The sequence below is a fragment of the Anomaloglossus baeobatrachus genome, chromosome 2, assembly GCF_048569485.1.
Source record: "Anomaloglossus baeobatrachus isolate aAnoBae1 chromosome 2, aAnoBae1.hap1, whole genome shotgun sequence".
NCBI classification, from domain to species: domain Eukaryota; kingdom Metazoa; phylum Chordata; class Amphibia; order Anura; family Aromobatidae; genus Anomaloglossus; species Anomaloglossus baeobatrachus.
In genome coordinates, this window is record NC_134354.1 from 166,067,138 (window position 1) to 166,082,923 (window position 15,786).

Sequence of the window (15,786 nt, forward strand, 5' to 3'; positions counted from 1 at the left end):
CACATGATTTGGGCAATCTTTTTCTATGTCAAAAAAGGTCCAGGCTAGGCAAGGCTTAGAGGGCATGCGACCTGCTGAGCCCCCCCCCGACTAGTGCTCAGAGGCAGAGTGATGGCTGAGGATGCAGTTGTAGACGTGCTACAAGTACTACTCCTCTGTCCAGGAAGGCGCAAGGTAACTTCGTCATCAGTAGCATCCTCCTCCACCGCCTCTGCTGACCTCCTCGAGTGCCTGACTGTGGGTTGACAGTAGGTGGGATCCAGAACTTCCCCATCAAGCGTTGTGTTTGCACTCCCCTCACCCTCAGACCGAGCCTCTTACTGACGTGAACCAATATTTAAGTTGTCATCCCAATCTGGTATCTGCGTCTCATCGTCATCAGTATGTTCCTCATTGTCTATAACAACAGGTGTTACAGTTTGTGAATAAGGGTCAACATTATGCTCAGAAACTTGGTCCTCACGGCCTAAATCAGAGTCACAAAGGTTCTGGGCATGACTGCAGACCATTTCCTGGTCTGTACTCACTGTAGCTTGGGAGAAGACCTCTGATTCCCAGGCTATAGTGTGACTGAGCAGCTCTGCAGACTCAGCCATCTCAGTTCCACCATACTGTGCAGGGCGGATGGAGACTTCAGAGCTGGGAGAAAGCAAGTGTGATTGGGATGACAACTCAGAGGACTGGTTTTTTGGATGCGGAAGTTGAGGTGGCGGAGAGGGCACTTGTTGGACCACTTGGTATCCATTCAAGCATTTTCTTATTTTGGCCATCATCTACCTTTGTTCCAGTTGTTCGTGTCCGTAAAAAAGGGAGCACATCGGATTGTCCACGGTAAGTAGTAAACATCTTACTTTTGCTGGAAGATGGTCTATCTTCAGCAGATATGAATGGAGCTTTGCCACCTTCCCCACGGAACAAACCCTTTTTTTCCTTTTCCAACACGCCTCTTCCCCTTTCCACCAGCATCTGTCCTTTTGCCACTCATTTTGATTGTGACAAGATTGTGCACTTAAAATGTGGTAGTAAAAATTAAGAGGTGGTGTAGATTGCAGCGTTGGTCTAGCTTTATTAACAGCACAATAAAAAACAATAACTATCCCTGACAATGCAACTACGGCCCTTTAACTGGCAGCATAGTTTGCTATTAAAATGGCTTAGTAACAATGAGTTTGAGTGTGCAATGCAGTGGTGCCGCAAAAAGATTTGCACCAATGGGACTATAATGGAAGTCCAACAGCCACTTTTAGGATGCCACTAAGTTTACTCTCTGTTTGCTAGTATAATGGCTTAGTAACAATGAGTTTGAGTGTACAATGCAGAGGTGCTGCATATAGATTTGCATTAGTGGGACACTAATGGAAGTCCAACAGCCACTTTTAGGATGCCTTTAAATTTCCTCAGTGATTTCTAGTATAATAGCTTAGTAAAAATGAGTTTGAGTGTGCAATGCAGTGGTGCTGCAAATAGCTCTGCACTAGTGGGACAAATATTGAAGTCCAACAGCCACTTTTAGGATGCCACTAAGTTTCCTCAGTGTTTGCTAGTATAATGGATTAGTAAAAATGAGTTTGAGTATGCAATGCAGTGGTGCTGCAAATAGCTTGGCACCAGTAGGGCACAAATGGAGTACAACAGCCACTTTTAGGATGCCACTAAGTTTACTCACTGTTTGCTAGTAGAATGGCTTAGTAACAATGAGTTTGAGTGTGCAATGCAGTGGTGCCGCAAATAGCTTTGCACCAGTGGGAAAATAATGGAAGTCCAACAGCCACTTTTAGGATGCCACTAAGTTTCCTCAGTGTTTGCTAGTATAATGGCTTAGTAAAAATGAGTTTGAGTATGCAATGCTGTGGTGCTGCAAATAGCTTGGAAACAGTGGGACACAAATGGAGTACAACAGCCACTTTTAGGATGCCACTAAGTTTACTCACTGTTTGCTAGTATAATGGCTTAGTAACAATGAGTTTGAGTCTGCATTGTAGTGGTGCTGCAAATAGATTTGCACTAGTGGGACACTAATGGAAGTCCAACAGCCACTTTTATGATGCCACTAAGTTTCCTCAGTGTTTCCTAGTATAATGGCTTAGTAAAAATGAGTTTGAGTATGCAATGCAGAGGAGCTGCAAATAGCTTGGCACCACTGGGACAATAATGGAAGTCCAACAGCCACTTTTAGGATGCCACTAAGTTTACTCAGTGTTTGCTAGTATAATGGCTTAGTAACAATGAGTTTGAGTCTGCAATGCAGTGGTGCTGCAAATAGCTTGGCACCAGTGGGGCACAAATGGAGTACAACAGCCACTTTTAGGATGCCACTAAGTTTACTCACTGTTTGCTAGTAGAATGGCTTAGTAACAATGAGTTTGAGTGTGCAATGCAGTGGTGCCGAAAATAGCTTTGCACCAGTGGGACAATAATGGAAGTCCAACAGCCACTTTTAGGATGCCACTAAGTTTCCTCAGTGTTTGCTAGTATAATGGCTTAGTAAAAATGAGTTTGAGTATGCAATGCTGTGGTGCTGCAAATAGCTTGGAAACAGTGGGACACAAATGGAGTACAACAGCCACTTTTAGGATGCCACTAAGTTTACTCACTGTTTGCTAGTATAATGGCTTAGTAACAATGAGTTTGAGTCTGCATTGCAGTGGTGCTGCAAATAGATTTGCACTAGTGGGACACTAATGGAAGTCCAACAGCCACTTTTATGATGCCACTAAGTTTCCTCAGTGTTTCCTAGTATAATGGCTTAGTAAAAATGAGTTTGAGTATGCAATGCAGAGGAGCTGCAAATAGCTTGGCACCACTGGGACAATAATGGAAGTCCAACAGCCACTTTTAGGATGCCACTAAGTTTACTCAGTGTTTGCTAGTATAATGGCTTAGTAACAATGAGTTTGAGTCTGCAATGCAGTGGTGCTGCAAATAGCTTGGCACCAGTGGGGCACAAATGGAGTACAACAGCCACTTTTAGGATGCCACTAAGTTTACTCACTGTTTGCTAGTAGAATGGCTTAGTAACAATGAGTTTGAGTGTGCAATGCAGTGGTGCCGCAAATAGCTTTGCACCAGTGGGACAATAATTGAAGTCCAACAGCCACTTTTAGGATGCCACTAAGTTTCCTCAGTGTTTGTTAGTATAATGGCTTAGTAAAAATGAGTTTGAGTATGCAATGCAGTGGTGCTGCAAGTAGCTTGGCACCAGTGGGGCACATGTGGAGTACAACAGCCACTTTTAGGATGCCACTAAGTTTCCTCAGTGTTTGCTAGTATAATGGCTTAGTAACAATATGCTTGAGTGTGCAAAGGGCTGGAGGGTACAGTGGCAGGGTTGTGGGTCTGTGTAGAGGAAAGGAAAGGAAAAACCTTGCCTTTAATAAAATAATGCCACGTGAGGTATTGTGTAGCCCTTGTAAACTGCAAGAGGGCCCATGCACCTTATCATATAGCATAAACACACAAACACAAAGGCTGGTTAAATATGACAGCCGAACCAGGAGCAAAAAATGAATTGGTATAGACCTCAGGGTCGTCTCACCCTGGTACTGTCTGCCTACAATATTATACCAAACCACATCCTCATATACTTGATAAAAGCGAAGAGGTACACCAACTGTAAAGATGTTAGAACAATCATTTAATGCCCATAGGTTCAAATCAAATCGACAAAGCTTCAGGAGAAGGAGGATTGGGGATAAGGACAGTTCATGTTACTTGGGAAGGGATCCCGGATCCAAAGTGGAAGGGTCTGTGGATACGCCGTTGATGGTGGCAAACTGTCTGTATGGAAATAAGATACACCAACACGGGTGAGATCGTTCCAATTTTTATTAATCAGACAAAGATACAGTGGGGATTTGAGTATACTATTAACCCTGAAGCTTTGTCGATTTGATTTGAACCTTTGGGCATTAAATGATTGTTCTAACATCTGCATGGGCCCTCTTGCAGTTTACAAGGGCTACACAGTACTTCACATGGCATTATTTTATTAAAGGCAAGGTTTTTCCTTTCCTTTTTTTAGAGAAACTATTATTAAAAGTTAAATTTTAGATTCTGCTGTTTTTGATATTTGATTATTTTCACCAGTGGCTGTATTATACTGTAGAGGAAAGGAAGCCTCACTTTATATCCCTCCTAATGGTGAAATGCAGCGAGGAAGTCCCTGACCTTAGCTACACAGACACTCTTATCTGTAGCTGTTAAAATCTCTTTCCACGGACCTGACTGTCACCTATGGCTCTGAGCCTTCTGTTATTAGCCCTTACAAGGGCTAAAAGAAACTTCTATCCCTATTTTGTATAGCGCTGTGTGTAGAGCGTACACAGCAGTATCGGAGACAGGAGCTACGCCAGCGGTGACTGACACCCAGACGCAGAAGGCAGATAATGGCGTCCTGACGGGCAGATACCCGTTTTTATAATGCAGGGACATGTGACATGGACATCCTATCACACATGCCGTTTCTTCTCTGGCTAAAAATCCACTTAGCTGTGTGTGTGTCTGGGATTGGCTGACATGCTGGCCCGCCCCACTACACGCGCGCACTTAGGGAAGGAAGACAAGGAAAAAAATGACGATCGCCATTATCCCAGCACCAGTGATCTGAATGCGCTGTTCCCGCACACTATACGCTGAAATTTCATAATAGTGTGAGTCCCAGAGTGACTTACACTATTACAGCGGAAAGCTAGCTAGTAATTAGCTTAGCTTTTTGCTGCTAGAACCGTTCTCGAACGTAACTAGAACTATCAAGCTTCAGCAAAAAGCTTGAGTTCTAGTTCGATCTAGAACAGCCCCCAAAATCACTCAAACCACGAACTGGAGAACCACGAACCACGAACCGTGCTCAATCCTAATCTTAACAGTAATTTCCCACCAGACAGCATTGAGGCAGACAGTGTGCATCACAGTTCTAGAACTCCAACCATGGAAACGTCACATCATCATCTCAAAAACATTAGCAGCAGCAGCAGCATTTCAAATGGCAGAAGCAATTTCTGTGAACTTTGGTACACTTTAGACCATTGCCTGCACCAGCAGAACAAAGTCAAAGTCTTACACATATTGAACAACTGGAGAGCATCGTGCAGGAGTATCTAGAGTTCAATATCTATGTCATAAGTGGGGGATTTTGCATTTTGGTCTTCAAAAATGGAACAGTAGCCTGAGCTTGCCAGTCAAACCTTGGAAGTTTTCACCTGCATGGTAGCCAGAGTTCTCTTAGAATGTGTCTTCAGAGCAGCTGGTGGTATATTGATAGATAAGTGCATCTGTCTGTCACATGAAAGTGTAAACCACTTAAATTTCATAAACATGAAGAAGTTGTGGGTGTCCAATAAGTTTGTCTCCCTAGTCCCAGACTGTGCAGACTAGGCAATGGTGTAATGCCAGGGGCCTGGGACCATCAGTGCTATACCTGTCTGTCATCTTGCTGTCTTTGGTAAAGGTAGAAATGCTGGTTCAGGCCTTGTTACAGGGCCATTCTCATGCATCCATGTTGCGGTGTTAGACTATTTGTAGTCTGTGCAAATTGATGCCACTTTTCCTGCTGTCTGAACTTCATTTTTGGAAATCTGGAGACTTTAGGTAGGGTCTTCAAATTGTGTTTTGTCTGTAGTGCTAGGGTTCTGGGAGCAAGAGACATACACCTGTCAGATATCTTGCTGTCTCTGGTGAATGTGAAAATGTTGTTTGAGGCCTTTTTGCAAAGCCTGTTCCATGCATTCATTGCATTGCATTGCAGCGTTTATTATTTGTAATCTGTACCAATTGTTGCTACTTATCATGTTCTCCGACTTTAAATTTTGGAAATGTTGAGACTCCAACTAGGGTCTCAAGATTGTGTCTTGTCTGTACTGTCAGGTGTGTGGGAGCAAGAAACCTAATCCTGTCACTCATCAACTTTTTTATTTTTAAAATTGAAAAGCCAGGCTACATTCTGTGTGTTACATGGACTATACCGCCCTGCTGTGCAAAGACACTATGGGGAAATGTGGGTGGGGCAATTGCTTCCACTGTCAAACTGTCTTCCTGAAATGTTTTTAAATCTCATGACTCCAAGATGAGTCTCCAAGCTGTGTCTTGTCTTTACTGGCAGAGGTGTGGGAGCAAAAGGCCTAAACCTGTACCTCATGCAGCTTTTGATTTTTAAAATTGAAATTTCAGGCCAATCCTGTGTGTAAGTCAATGCAATCAGGCAGTGTTTAAATGAATATGCATTGGAAAATGCAGTCACAAAGCTGCAGAGTGTAAGCCACTATCCAGGCCGAGTTTGATCAATGGCTGTTTCTACTGAACCTGGAGCCAAGGAAAGCCATTTGCAAAAATGGTGCAAACTTGATGATGGCACTATGCCTGGGCAACATCACATATGTGCCTTGCATGGCTCATGTCCTCCACCTGGTTGTACAGAACTTTTTAGGCCTCTATTTCTGCCTGGATGCGCTGCTGCAGAAAGTACGGTCATGGTGTGCTCACTTTTAAAAATGGAAATGCCAGGCTACATCCTGTATGTTGCATGGACCATACATCCCTGCTGTGCAAAGACATTGTGGGGAAATAGGAAGGGGTGCAATTGATGCCACTGTCCTGTTGTCTGCCTGAAATGTTTTTAAATCTCAAGACCTCAAGATGTGTCTCCAAGGTGTGTCTTGTCTGTACTGGCAGCAGATCACTCATCTCCTTTTTAAAAATCAAATGCCAGGCCACATCATGTGTGTTGCATGGACCATACCTCCCTGCTGTGCAAGAATATTATGGGGAAATGGGTGATGCCACTGTCAATTTGTATGCCTGAATTTTTTTTAAATCTCAAGACTCCAAGATGGGTCTCTAAGTTGTATCTTGTCTGTACTGGCTGAGGTGTGGGAGCAAGAGGCCTAATCCTGTCACTTCACCACCTTTTTATTTTTAAGCTTAAAATGCCAGGCCACATCCTGTGCATTGTATGGACGATAACTCACTGCTCTGCAAAGGGAAATGAGGGAGAAATTGATTCCATTGTCTTGCAGTCTGCCTGAAATGTTTTTAAATATCAAGACTCCAAGATGGGTCTCCAAGTTGTGTCTTGTCTGTACTGGTAGGGGTGTTGGAGCCCCAGCCCCATCCTTGTCTCTCATCCACCTCAATATTTCTTATGTTAATAGTCTAAGACGCTAATGGCTACGCTAAAGCAATGGAGCTGCACTGTAAAACATATTTTAGATGTTTTGGAAGCTTTTCAACCCCCCCTAAAGGTGTTTTCTCTGCTTTAGGTTTGGCCTCCCATTGAATCCAATTCGGTATGAAAAGGTTAGGTGAACAGTTCAGGGAATGTAGCGTTTGTTTGGCAAGGCTCGGCAAACCAAACTTTGAAAGGTTTGCTCATCTCTACTCCCTTTATAAAATATGATGGCCACTGCAGCTCTCTATATACATGGTGATGTCAACAGCTCCCTATAAACAGTATAACAGCCCCTAAAACTGTCTATATACAGTGTGATATCGTCCCCAGCAACTCTAGAAATATTCTGAGTGAGAAAACACCATATATATAGTTTGATGCTCCACAGTTCCCTATATACAGTATAATGTCAGAAAACAGTTATTTACAGTATGACATTCCCACAATTGTCAATATAGAAAAAATAGAGAATAAAATGTGATCTAACATCCTTTTTGTTATTCAAATAGTATTCATTTTATTACAAAAAATGTGCAGAGTGAACATTGTATATTGTTCGGGTGTGGAAGAAGCTGGGCAAAACATGCATCGGGGTGGAGGGACATGCTGCCTGGAGCTCACAGTTAATACTTGCTGTTTATAAGGTAATACCAAACAGTCTACTAATCTCTGTAGTGCCCAAAAAGGGTGTGATTTTGAGGTTTTGTGTAGAGAGATCTATATGTAAGTTACATGTATGAGTTACAGTAAGATACAAAGCACAAGTGCACTTTGTATTGATATGTATAGCAGATAATTTATTATGCACATTTGTCTTTGTAAAATGAGCCTGTATTCATGTATTTGATCTTCATTTACAGAGCCAAAATCCCTTCAACGAGGCTTTACATACAGAGACTTACATTTATTTTACATTGATGAGACACATTTATATATAAGCTACTAATGCACTTTAAATCTAGCCAGGTTTCATAGACATTTATGCTTATGATGAAATGTGGTCACATTCATGTTTTTGGTATTACCGATTTGCATATGTATTCTAAATTAATTGAGCTATTTATGTAACCAGGTATGGGCTGTGTTCCCTTTAGGAGTGGGTGTCCCTGTTTTGTACATTTTTTTAACATATGTGTTCAATAAACATTTAAATTTTTTTTTTTTTTTTTGCACTAATCACGTATTTAACCATTAGTATATTCAAAACCTTTTGTTATGTGGTAATTAGTAATCTAAGTCTACCTGTGTGTGTGACGCCCTGGCAAAGCCAGGTTGTCACAGAAAGAGTTAATCCTCCTTGGTAACCTTATCCCACACCAGTGCAGCAGGACAAACCACCTCCCCCAGTGTAAGAGCAAAACAGAGCAGGAGGGGAGGAGCTGGAGCAGAGTGTGTGGAGAGAGAGACAGGAGAGGAGCCCGGAGTTGTAGCTCCCGGGCTGCTACAGAAGCGTGCTCCAAAAGGGCCGGGACAGGCTGTTAGTGAGGAAGGGGCCAGAGGTAGCTGGGGCAGGGTAGCGGCCCGCCGGTACCAAGGGTGACCCAGATCACTGCAGGGGAGTGGACTCCCCGTTCCCGGCTGAGGAGAAAGAGTGGAGAAAGAGGCACCTGACTGCAGGGAAAGAACAGGGGCTGCTGCACCATGTGTGGGACACTAACACCCTCCGTACCGAAGGCTGCAGACTCCAGCAGTTTCTGGTTAATTCCTGACTCTGTGTGAATTTTCTTGCAAAGCGAACTGTGAGTAACAACATCCCCCGGTCCAACCGGATACACAGCTCTCAGGCCGTCTCCATCTCTTCCCTGCACCACCTCACCGGGGTCCCGGGACACCAACACCCTACCCGTGGAGGGAAATCACCACCTTGCTGCCCACCTCCATCCCCGGGATCCATTAACTGGCAGCGGCGGTGCTCCGTTACCTCACCGCACACCACGGGTGGCGTCACGGACAATCTCCCTTACCTAATCCCCTTCTTACTGTGGAGCCTGGGATCACAGACCGGGTCACGCCACCGTGATACCCACAGAAGTGACCCCGTGACCCAGATCTGAGTACCCCTTATCCCAGGGCGACACATGTGTAATTTATACTTAGTATAACTACAGCTATTCCGTGAAAGCTTCAGATATTTGTTAGAGAACATTAGGGATTAAACAGTATCATGAAAACCAAGGAACACATCAGACAGGTCAGGAATAAAGTTGTGAAGAATAGTAAAACAGGGTTAGGTTATAAAAACAATTGCCTGAGATCTAAACCACTGGCGGACACATAGCCGATGCATCCTGTGCAGCCGCACTTGGGCCCAGAGGGGAGGTGGGCCCATTAAAAACAGGGTCTGACTAGAGAACATGGGCTCCGGGTCCCCGGCGGGCCCATGGGCCATCAAACGTCACTGCTATGCGTCGAACACTGACATCACCATGCAGTGCATAGCAGTGATGTTTAATGGCCGCCGGTCTATTAAAGTCGGGCATATTAGTGACCTGCCTCTGATAGGCCGACAGCTATTAAACGTCACTTTTATGCGCTGCATGATGATGTCAGTGGTCGGTTCATAGCAGTGATGTTTGATGCCAATGTGCCTGTTCTAGCAACCGTGGTTACCCACTGCCGGCCCCTCTATATTATGCACAGGGGGCCCGCTGAGGTCATGCTATGTGCCTGGAACTGCCAGTGTGCGGTGCACAGCAGAGACTTTTAATGATCATCACAGCTTACCACTGTGCCACGGAGGCTGCAATGACTGCGCATCTGACTGCAAAGACTTTGAGTGGACCACACGTAAAATGGCTGGCACAGCATTTAAAAGTGAAGGTACAGTATGAAGAAGGAGGGAACTGTAAAGAGAGGTAAGAACCTGAGGGCACAGTATTTATAAGTGGGACCATGGGGGGAAGTATAGATAAGTAGCAGCATAGGGGGTATTATGGATTAGTGAGAGCATGGGGGCAGTATAGATAAGTGGTAGCATAGAGGGCATTATAGATAAGTGGGAGTATAGGGGGCAGTATGGATAAGTGGGAGCATAGGGGAGCAGTATGGATAAGTGGGAGCATGGGGGAACAGTATAGATAAGTGGGAGCATGGGAGGCAGTATAAATAAGTGGCAGCACATGGGTCATTATGGATAAGTGGACGTATAGGGAGGCAGTATGTATAAGTGGGAGAATAGGGGGCAGAATGGATAAGTGGGAGCATAGGAGGATTGCATGAAGAGGTTTGAGCATAGGGGGAACAGTATAGATAAGTGGGAGCATTGGGGGATTGTATGGAGAAGTGGGAGTGTAGAGGGTATGTATAGAGAAGTAGGGGAACTATATGTTGAACTTGGCACATGGGTGGACAGTGTGGAGAAGTAGATCTGTTTAATGGTAACAACCTTACCATTGTTAAAGAAGCGCCCATTAATTTTTTTTTTGTATTCACTAAATGCGTGTATGTGCATTTAATGTGTGATACTATACTCACCTACCGCTGCTCTCTCTGGTGTCCAGTGCCGGCCTCCTCTTATCAGTGACGTTGATGAGCTATAGACACTCCAGGACACGCTGCTCTGCAAGTCCCAGAGGTGACTTTTTGACTTGGGGAGGAGGTGGGGCACATACACAATTTTTGCACAAGGGCCCATTGATGTCAGTGTCCGTCCCTGATCTAAACATTTCACGGGAGACTATTTAATGCATCATCCAAAAATGTAAGGAGTTTGGCACAATTAAAAATCTACTAAGACATGGCTGTCCACCGGACCTGACACCTCAAGCAAGGAGAAACAGCCAAGAGGCCAATAGTCATCATGGAGGAGCTATTTTTGTGAAAATAAAAAAGCAAGAAAACATGTGTCATACTCCATACAGTACTTGCCAACCTTATGATATAGACAAGAAATCTGTGGAGAGAAAAGCGCATATAGGGTCTTACCCCAGTATATAAGGGGTGGGCGGAGGGTGAAACTACTCACCAGATGTCGATGTGAGAGTCACAACAACTGTAATCGCATGTAGAATCTGATCCAAGGCTGCAGCCACCCAAATTGGCAGATAACAGAGAGCAAAAGAGAGGAGTGTTTGATACTGCGCCAAAGGATCACAGGAACAGATGTTTAGATTAATGCATCTTTATTTCATCCAGGTCTACGCATTTCAGGAGCTACTGCCCCCTTCCTCAGGACCGTCAGGAGAGACAAAACATCAAATCTGTCCTGGTGGACACCAGCATGTAGATAAATAGACAAGATAACATCATGACACCACCCCTTCTTGAATAAAAGGGCGGGAGGAAACAGTATAAAAAATGTCCATGCTGATGTACTAAATGCATCTTTACAAATAAAATTAAAACATGACTGGTATCACATAATCACAAGTGTCAGTCAGAATGCACATATTTGGGTAAAGAAAAATAATACATTTTGAAAAAACAAAAAACCTGTGTTTGTTCAGTGAAAAGTATAAAAATATATATGAATTTGTATATTCCATAGTGTATATATGTCAACATGTGTGTTTTATATATATGAGTCTGCAATCAACAGAAGAGAGTCAAGAATAGAGTTGAGCGCGGTTCGTGGTTCGTGGTTCTCCAGTTCGCGGCTCGAGTGATTTTGGGGCATGTTCTAGATCGAACTAGAACTCGAGCTTTTTGCAAAAGCTCGGTAGTTCTAGAAACGTTCGAGAACGGTTCTAGCAGCCAAAAAACAGCTAAATCATAGCTTGGTTTCTGCTGTAATAGTGTAAGTCACTCTGTGAATCAAACTATTATCACATTTCAGTGTATAGTGTGCGTGAACAGCGCCTTCAGATCACTGCTGTTTCTATAATGGCGATCGCCATTTTTTTTTTTTTTTTTTCTTGTCTTCCTTCCCTAAGTGCGCGCGTCTTGTGGGGCGGGCCAGCATGTCAGCCAATCCCAGACACACACACAGCTAAGTGGACTTTGAGCCAGAGAAGCAACGGCATGTGTGATAGGATCTGCATGTCACATGTCCCTGCATTATAAAACCGGACATTTTCTTCACGGACGCCATTATCTGCCTTCTGCGTCTTTGGTGTCAGACATCACTGTCGCAGCTCCGTCTTCCTGAGTCCTATAGCCGATACAGCTGTATGCGCTGCATACACAGCGTTAGACAGCTTAGGGAGAGCACTTTATAGCAGTCCTTTTAAGGGCTCCAACCGGCAGGGTCAGAGAGCCATAGGTGACAGGTCCTGCAAACAGCAACAGCGTCTGTGTAGCCCAGGTCAGGGATTTCCTACCTGCATTTCACCATTAGGAGGGAATAGAAAGGCAGGCTTCCATTCCTCTACCCAGAGCACCACAATCCTGCCACTGTACCCTCTTGTCCTCTGCACACTCCAACTGATAACTAAGCCATTATACTAGCAAACACTCAGTGTACCTAGTGGCATCCTATACGTGGCTATTGGACTTTGCTATAGTCCCACTAGTGCAAAGACATTTGCAGAGCGCGTCTGCCTGCATTGCACACTACAACTCATTCTAAACAAGCCATTATACTAGCAAACACTCAGTGTACCTAGTGGCATCCTATACGTGGCTATTGGACTTTGCTATAGTCCCACTAGTGCAAAGACATTAGCAGAGCACATCTGCCTGCATTGCACACTACAACTCATTCTAACCAAGCCATTATACTAGCAAACACTCAGTGTACCTAGTGGCATCCTATACGTGGCTATTGGACTTTGCTATAGTCCCACTAGTGCAAAGACATTTGCAGAGCGCGTCTGCCTGCATTGCACACTACAACTCATTCTAAACAAGCCATTATACTAGCAAACACTCAGTGTACCTAGTGGCATCCTATACGTGGCTATTGGACTTTGCTATAGTCCCACTAGTGCAAAGACATTTGCAGAGCGCGTCTGCCTGCATTGCACACTACAACTCATTCTAAACAAGCCATTATACTAGCAAACACTCAGTGTACCTAGTGGCATCCTATACGTGGCTATTGGACTTTGCTATAGTCCCACTAGTGCAAAGACATTAGCAGAGCACATCTGCCTGCATTGCACACTACAACTCATTCTAACCAAGCCATTATACTAGCAAACACTCAGTGTACCTAGTGGCATCCTATACGTGGCTATTGGACTTTGCTATAGTCCCACTAGTGCAAAGACATTTGCAGAGCGCGTCTGCCTGCATTGCACACTACAACTCATTCTAAACAAGCCATTATACTAGCAAACACTCAGTGTACCTAGTGGCATCCTATACGTGGCTATTGGACTTTGCTATAGTCCCACTAGTGCAAAGACATTAGCAGAGCACATCTGCCTGCATTGCACACTACAACTCATTCTAACCAAGCCATTATACTAGCAAACACTCAGTGTACCTAGTGGCATCCTATACGTGGCTATTGGACTTTGCTATAGTCCCACTAGTGCAAAGACATTAGCAGAGCACATCTGCCTGCATTGCACACTACAACTCATTCTAACCAAGCCATTATACTAGCAAACACTCAGTGTACCTAGTGGCATCCTATACGTGGCTATTGGACTTTGCTATAGTCCCACTAGTGCAAAGACATTTGCAGAGCGCGTCTGCCTGCGTTGCACACTACAACTCATTCTAACCAAGCCATTATACTAGCAAACACTCAGTGTACCTAGTGGCATCCTATACGTGGCTATTGGACTTTGCTATAGTCCCACTAGTGCAAAGACATTTGCAGAGCGCGTCTGCCTGCGTTGCACACTACAACTCGTTCTAACCAAGCCATTATACTAGCAAACACTCAGTGTACCTAGTGGCATCCTATACGTGGCTATTGGACTTTGCTATAGTCCCACTAGTGCAAAGACATTTGCAGAGCGCGTCTGCCTGCGTTGCACACTACAACTCATTCTAACCAAGCCATTATACTAGCAAACACTCAGTGTACCTAGTGGCATCCTATACGTGGCTATTGGACTTTGCTATAGTCCCACTAGTGCAAAGACATTTGCAGAGCGCGTCTGCCTGCGTTGCACACTACAACTCATTCTAACCAAGCCATTATACTAGCAAACACTCAGTGTACCTAGTGGCATCCTATACGTGGCTATTGGACTTTGCTATAGTCCCACTAGTGCAAAGACATTTGCAGAGCGCGTCTGCCTGCATTGCACACTACAACTCATTCTAAACAAGCCATTATACTAGCAAACACTCAGTGTACCTAGTGGCATCCTATACGTGGCTATTGGACTTTGCTATAGTCCCACTAGTGCAAAGACATTAGCAGAGCACATCTGCCTGCATTGCACACTACAACTCATTCTAACCAAGCCATTATACTAGCAAACACTCAGTGTACCTAGTGGCATCCTATACGTGGCTATTGGACTTTGCTATAGTCCCACTAGTGCAAAGACATTTGCAGAGCGCGTCTGCCTGCATTGCACACTACAACTCATTCTAAACAAGCCATTATACTAGCAAACACTCAGTGTACCTAGTGGCATCCTATACGTGGCTATTGGACTTTGCTATAGTCCCACTAGTGCAAAGACATTTGCAGAGCGCGTCTGCCTGCGTTGCACACTACAACTCATTCTAACCAAGCCATTATACTAGCAAACACTCAGTGTACCTAGTGGCATCCTATACGTGGCTATTGGACTTTGCTATAGTCCCACTAGTGCAAAGACATTTGCAGAGCGCGTCTGCCTGCGTTGCACACTACAACTCATTCTAACCAAGCCATTATACTAGCAAACACTCAGTGTACCTAGTGGCATCCTATACGTGGCTATTGGACTTTGCTATAGTCCCACTAGTGCAAAGACATTAGCAGAGCACATCTGCCTGCATTGCACACTACAACTCATTCTAACCAAGCCATTATACTAGCAAACACTCAGTGTACCTAGTGGCATCCTATACGTGGCTATTGGACTTTGCTATAGTCCCACTAGTGCAAAGACATTTGCAGAGCGCGTCTGCCTGCATTGCACACTACAACTCATTCTAAACAAGCCATTATACTAGCAAACACTCAGTGTACCTAGTGGCATCCTATACGTGGCTATTGGACTTTGCTATAGTCCCACTAGTGCAAAGACATTTGCAGAGCGCGTCTGCCTGCGTTGCACACTACAACTCATTCTAACCAAGCCATTATACTAGCAAACACTCAGTGTACCTAGTGGCATCCTATACGTGGCTATTGGACTTTGCTATAGTCCCACTAGTGCAAAGACATTAGCAGAGCACATCTGCCTGCATTGCACACTACAACTCATTCTAACCAAGCCATTATACTAGCAAACACTCAGTGTACCTAGTGGCATCCTATACGTGGCTATTGGACTTTGCTATAGTCCCACTAGTGCAAAGACATTTGCAGAGCGCGTCTGCCTGCATTGCACACTACAACTCATTCTAAACAAGCCATTATACTAGCAAACACTCAGTGTACCTAGTGGCATCCTATACGTGGCTATTGGACTTTGCTATAGTCCCACTAGTGCAAAGACATTAGCAGAGCACATCTGCCTGCATTGCACACTACAACTCATTCTAACCAAGCCATTATACTAGCAAACACTCAGTGTACCTAGTGGCATCCTATACGTGGCTATTGGACTTTGCTATAGTCCCACTAG